General features: G+C 48.1%; 1 pseudogene across 1 annotated transcript; it reads left to right on the forward strand.

The window, feature by feature from the left end:
• Positions 1 to 2,755: 2,755 nt before the first annotated feature.
• LOC309891056 (olfactory receptor 14C36-like) lies at positions 2,756 to 3,690 on the forward strand (annotated as a pseudogene). Its single transcript has one exon. The product of its transcript is annotated as an olfactory receptor 14C36-like (transcript).
• The last annotated feature ends 3,227 nt before the right edge of the window (positions 3,691 to 6,917 follow it).

The following is a 6,917-nucleotide window of genomic DNA, read 5'->3' on the forward strand; positions in this document are numbered from 1 at the left end:
TCCCTCTCCACTTGCCCTCCTAAGACAGTGGCTGAGAAAAATGAGGTTGCTCCTCAGCTTTCTTTTCTCCAGGCTAGACAACCCAAGTGTCCTCAGCCTCTCCTTATAGGACATCCCCTTTTACCAGTATTCCCTGTTTTCCCTTGGTTTATCAACTGACAAGAAACCTGGTCAGATAAACTCGTTGGAAGAAACATCCTCTCATACTCTCACCAGTCAGTGTGACTGACCAGGTCTGGCTCCCTTCACTGCCTCCTTTATCACTTGTTTGTCAGGTTTGTGTCCCCAGATGTGTTGTGCTTTATCCCCAGGAGGTAGCCAAGCACCGCACAGACACTCTCTCCCTCCCTACTCTTAAGAGAACAGGGGGAGACACATAGGATAAATATCTGGAGAGACTGTATCAGGGAGTATAGTGATAGGACAAGGGGCAGTGCTTTTAAGCTAAAAGAGAGCAGATTTAGATCAGATCTAAAGAAGAAATTCTTCACGCAGCGGGTGGTGAGGCTCTAGAACAGGTTGCCCAGAGAAGTGGTGCGTGCCTCATCGCTGGTAATGTCTAAGGTCAGGTTGGATGGGACCTTGGGCAAACTGGTCTAGTGGGATGAGACTCTGCCCATTTCACGGGGACTGGAACTAGACCTTAAGGTTCCTTCCAACCCCAAATATTCTATGATTCTATGAGCTTGCTGGGTTGTGTAGTCTGTGTAGACAGAGGGATTTCATTTGCAGTGAAAAAGATTTGTTCTCCGGAATATTAACAGGTGCTTGAAAGAAATGGAATAAAATTTGTGGGTGTCCTAACTAACAAAAGGACAAGAAAAGATGATTCCCATATCAAACACGTATTTTGATTTAAGAGAAAAGATAGCACTGGAAATAGGTGTCTCTCCCTAGCTGACAGCAGGAAGAACAGTGATTGCATTGGTTTGATTCCAAGTTGATTCCCCTGGAGGACCAGGGACTTGCCAAGAGCTCCCTGTGCTGTTCACAGTAGAGGCAGTGAATGGTCACTGTGTAACATAGCCAGGGCAGTTTCCAAATGTGAGGCACGGGAGAGAGCAGGGTAATACATCTGGATTACATTAGGGTATCCTTCTAGCCTCTGGACAGCAAAGAAGGAGGTGCCTTGGTTGGCTCAGTTGAAACCTTTCCCTCAGCAGGGAGAAGGAAGATCCATCCCTGTCCTTGCAGGAGTGTCCTGCCTAAAAACAGGGCATGGAAAGGTGATCCTTAGACCTCATCCATTTTCTGAATAAAGAAGGACAGTGCTGAAAATGAGATTCCTTCAGCAGCTGATGGAAGGAACATCAGGGATTACTTCAGTGTGTTTCAAAGCTGATTCCCCTGGAGGCCCAGGGACAGCTCAAGAGACATGAGAGAGGGGAGAGACAGAGAGGCATTAGACTGGAGCTGTGCTGCTGAGCTGGGCCGGGCTCCTGGGCCCAAGGGCAGTTCCTGGCAAGCGGGCAGCACTGCAGAGAGACGGCTCTGCCCAGGAGCTGCTCCTCTGCACAGCGCAGCAGGGCTGGGGGCACTGCCTACAGGGGACAAGGGCAGCTGAGAGAAGGGAGGGAGATGTTAAAGGCAGTGTGGAGGGGGGATGCTGAGAGCTCACTGCAGGAGAAATCTTCAGAGCCCTGAACAGGGTAAGTCTGTGGGTGCAGGGCAACATAGCAGTTGTTCCTGTGCCATCTCCAGATTTGCTGGCAAATCCCACAGCCTATGGGATCTTTCAGGAAAACTCTTTGGATATTTATCTTTGGAGAATTCTCTTTGGATAACTCTCAGAGTTTCTTTGGATAACAGAAGAATGACAAGCTCCAGAGCAGGGATTACCTACCAAAGCTATCAGTGGGACAGGACATGAGGGTTCCTTCTCACAGGACTGGCTGCAGGCTGTGCAAACAGGGTGCAAGCAAGGGTGCCCAGGGCTGTGGTGCAGAGCAGGGTCCCTGCTGTGCCCCAGGGGCTGTGTGCTGGGGCAGAGCCTCTCCCACCTGCGAGGCTCTGCACTCAGCCTGCCCGGGGAGCTACCCAGGACACTGTGGGGAGAAGCTGTGGCTGGAAGGACCAGAAGGCCAGGGCCGGACAGGTTCCTGCTGCTGGCATGGGGCTGCTACATGGGCCAGGCTCCTCATATCTCCCCAGCACCACCAGGGCATTTCTGGAGGAGATTCTTTAAAGGGAAGAACAACACCTGCCATAACTGAAGGGATGGCACTCTCTGAGGTCTCATTTTTCAACTTCCTGCTTTGGACGGCAGTCAGGGAGATGATAATTGTGTTGTTAGGATTGTAGAAGGGACCTAAACTCATAGAGCATTATGGTTAAAACAGATTTGTAGGTCTTTGAGGAAACTCATATATTCACTCCACACCATTTAACCTACAGGCAGCACCAGCGCAACCTTCTTTGTTTCTTGTGGGATTGGTGGATGTCCCTTTCATCACTTGTAAATAGGGAGATGCCTCTGGCCAGTGGATACCTGAGATGGACCCCTGGTGTTCTTTACCAGCAGCACTGATTACTGCTGAGATTACAGAGGATCTTCATGGTCTCTGTGGCATCCTTAGGCAGAGAGATACAGAGCTCCAGGCAGGAGCAAGTCTTCTTGAGATGAAGATGCAGTGAGGATACAGCCTTGGTGAGGATGTTTTCTATGAAATAAGGTTTAGTTTTTGCTCAGAAAAGTCTCTCTAACATGTCACTGTCTATTCCTCCATGGACAGGCAACCATGCCCTGAGGCAGCAAATGTCCAACAGCACCTTCCCAACAGAGTTCCTTCTCCTGGCATTCGCAGACACACGCGAGCTGCAGCTCCTGCACTTCGGGCTCTTCCTGGGCATCTACCTGGCTGCCCTCCTGGGCAATGGCCTCATCCTCACAGCCATAGCCTGCGACCACCGCCCCCACACCCCCATGTACTTCTTCCTCCTCAACCTTGCCCTCCTTGATCTGGGCTGCATCTCCACCACTGTTCCCAAAGCCACGGTCAATTCCCTGTGGGACACCAGGACCATTTCCTCCTATGGATGTGCTGCTCAGATTTCTTTTTCTTTTTCTTTTTCATTTCAGCAGAGTTTTCTCTTCTCATCATCATGGCCTATGACTGCTACATTGCCATCTGCAACCCCCTGCACTACGGGACCATAATGGACAGCAGAACTTGTGTCAACATGGCAGAAGCTGCCTGGGGCTGTACTTTTCTCTATGCTGTGCTGCACACTGCCAATACCTTTTCCCTTCCCCTCTGCCAAGGAAATGCCCTGGACCAGTTCTTCTGTGAAATTCCGCAGATCCTCAAGCTCTGCTGCTCAGATGCCTACCTCAGAGAAGTTGGGCTTCTTGTGGTTAGTGCCTGCTTAGCATTTGGATATTTTGTTTATGTTGTGCTTTCTTATGTGCAGATCTTCAGGGCAGTGCTGAGGATCCCCTCACAGCAAGGACGACACAAAGCCTTTTCCACATGCCTCCCTCACCTGGCTGTTGTCTCTCTGTTTCTCAGCACTGCCACATTTGCCTATCTGAAGCCCCCCTCTGTATCCTCCTCCTCCCTGAATCTTTTGCTGGCAGTTTTATATTCAGTGGTGCCTCCAGCAGTGAACCCCCTCATCTACAGCATGAGGAACAAGGAGCTCAAGGATGCAGTGTGTGAAGTGGTAACTGGATATTTTCAGAACCAATAAACTGCTGTTCTTCCTCTGCATATCACTTATAATGTAGCTCATTACAGGCCTAGAAGTTGGAAATTTGTGTGTGGTTGTGTTGCATTAATTTATATTTGATTTATTTGTGATAGTGTTGAACACAGAAAATGTCATTATTCATTCCCTTCCATTTCAGTATCTACCTGTCCATGTGATTCTGAGACATGGAGTAAACGAGAAGCCAGGCTCTCTGTGTATTTCAATAAAAGAAAGAACCCTGCTGTGATTTGCTTGCCTGAGATCCTTCCTCAGAGACCTGTGGTGGAGCTGCAGGGGCACATGGATGTGTGGAAAGGTGGAGGGAAAATGAGCCCTGGCACAGCATCACTGCCAGGGAGCCCCAGGAGTTATTTATTTTATTTTATTTTATTTTATTTTATTTTATTTTATTTTATTTTATTTTATTTTATTTTATTTTATTTTATTTTATTTTATTTTATTTTATTTTATTTTATTCATTTTTTTTTTCCAAACTACTCTCTTTCACCTCCCACATTTTTTTCGGAGTCCTTGTGTTACTGTGAGGACTGATTCTTCTTGTTGCTGAAGAGAGTAAGCAGAGCATGGAACATACAGAACGAGTCTGTCCAATGTGGAGGCACCCGGGTGCTAAAGCATTCAAGATGCTAAATCAGGGAAAGGAGAGCTCTGCAACTCCAGGAAACACAGCAGGCATAGGGAAAACAATCTGTTGGATTAGTTGTTATACCTCTGGTAAAATTTCATAGACTGAATACAGTGAACCACCCTGTTATAAATGAAGTCTCAACTCTGAATTTAGTAACATAAAAGAATATTTATAAAAGGCAAGTAAATAGCTCTGGGTGCGCAGGGAGTCTATGCTCTACCAACACACACACATGCACCCATCGAACTTTCCAAATATATATAGGACATTGCTGTTACATATTTACAAGAAACCCGAGTACACCTATACATATGGATATCCTATCCCCGCTTCATATTATAATTCTCTTTGTGGTGGTCTTTGTGGGTGAAAGGCTCACGGTTTCCCCATCACCATTAGCAACCTTTTGTTCCAGAATGCAGGAGTGGCTTCGACTGTCTCCCTTTTCTTCTGCACATGCTCTGCCCACCACAAGGTTCCCGAAAGCAACAAAACGTGATTGCTTTTCCCGCGTTTCGTTAACCCTTGAAATCACACTAATAATATTATTATCATATAACATTAAACAATAAATGTTAACAGTTCTAACCAGCAACCCCCCCAGCAACTTCCGTGCCTTAACAGAGGGGAAAACAAGCAATCCCAGATGGCAGGGTGTCACCTCAATCACCCTTCTTTGTTTCCTCTAAACTCTTTCCATTCCTGATGACCTCATCATTAAGAGTCTGATGTTATCACCAACCACTAGGCTTTCCAACCCCCATTGCTACATTCCCAAATCTCCCCCTTCTTTATTAATATCAATCATTTTTCTGACATGAATTACCACTCCATATATAACAACCCCAAAACATCTAATGACATTGGAAATGAGTTAGACTTGATGATCCTTGTGGGTTCCTCCTTGTCAGGCTATTCCATTAGTCTCTGACTCTGAAGAAGGTGATCTGTCTGTGTGCACCCTCCACGGCCAAAATCCACTTGTGTGGGAGGCAGTCAGTGGCAGTGCCCCCCACCAGCTGGCTCTGCCTTCCCTGGCTGATCAGCACAGCCCTGCAGAGTGCCCCCATGGCCCCACACACCACAGCCCCCTCGCTCTGCAGAGCAACACCGCCAGCTGGGGGGGCTGTGGGCAGCATGGGAAGGGGCTGCAGGAATGGCTGCTCAGGCCAGCCCAGACGTGCTGGACTGGGGCAAGGCTTTGTGGGACATGGGGTGTCCCGGGAGCAGAGCAGGGTGCTGTGTGTGTGCAGTGGTGGTGCCTGAGGAGCCCCAGGGGCAGCAGTGTGGTGCTGTGCTGTGCTGGGGAGCGGGGCTGGCCTAGGGGGCTGCAGGCTGTCTGAGAAGGTGGTGCGGTGGGGTTTACATCCTGCAGATGGCAGCAGCAGGGACACTGCTACTGACGTCCTCTTCTCCATTTCCTGTTTGTGTGCCATCCCAGCATGGGCTGTTCTGCTGGTCTGGTCTGGGATGGGCTGGGGAGAGGACAGGGAGGTGTGGAGAGCTGAGGAGGGTTTGGGCTGGGGTGGCCTCCTGAGAGGACAGCAAATGTCCAATAGCAGCTTCCCCAACGAGTTCCTCCTCCTGTTGTTATATATGAAGTGGTAATTCGTGTTGAGAAAATGGTTGATATTAATAAAGAAGGGGGAGATTTGGGAATGTGGCCATGGGGGTTGGAAAGCCCCATGGTTGAGATAACAATAGACTCTTAATGACGAGGCCATCAAGAATATAAAAGAGTATAGAGGGAACAAAGAAGGGTGGTTCAGGAGACTCCATGCAGTCTCTGGTTTCTTGTTCTCCAGATGGTTCTCTTGTTCTCCAGCCCTTAAGGCATGGATGTTTCTGGGTGTTTGCTGTTGTTGTTACATTCAAAGTTGTTTGACCAATGAAAAGTTGTTTTGAAAAGAACTGCTGTGGAGAGAAGGGTATAAGAGGGGAGCCTGCCCTCAAGATAAAAAACAAAAACAAAAACAAAAACAAAAACAAAAACAAAAACAAAACAAAAAAAAAAAACCCACAATGAAGTTACATCATCAATAAAGAAGCAGAAAAAGAAGTGAAGAGGAACAGGCTGGCAGAATGGAGACCAGGATGGGAACAGGCATTTTGATTGCCTCATGAAGATAGGTTTGGCCAGACTCAGCAAACCGCTCAGAGAAGCTCGTCGCTGGAAATAGGCGCACTGGAGCTGGAGAGAAGCTCAAGCTGAGAGAAGTGGACCTGTGCACACAACTGCCTCTCGCTGGTAAGTAGTTGCGCATTATGGGGAATCATACGTCCTTAGGAACAAAGACTGTCCTGGTAACCTTACAGTTCATTCTCCTTATTAACATTGGACAGTTTATGAGCCTGAAATATGGGACCAAACTGCGGTCAAGGTGTGGGACTCTGCAACTAAAAATGACAACGTTGCAGTGGGATTGCTTGGCACCTGGCAAGCAATCTCTGAGGCCTTAAAGAGCCATGTGGAGCCACAGTCACAAACGTGTGGCTTGCCAGACAGTGAGGGAGCTGCGGGCTCCTTTACTGATCCAACTGCTATGCCATGGGCCCCTCTGCTGCTGCAGCTATCGAA

This window comes from Aythya marila, assembly GCF_965140915.1.
Source record: "Aythya marila genome assembly, contig: HAP1_HAP1_SCAFFOLD_154, whole genome shotgun sequence".
In the NCBI taxonomy this organism is placed as follows: Eukaryota; Metazoa; Chordata; class Aves; order Anseriformes; family Anatidae; genus Aythya; species Aythya marila.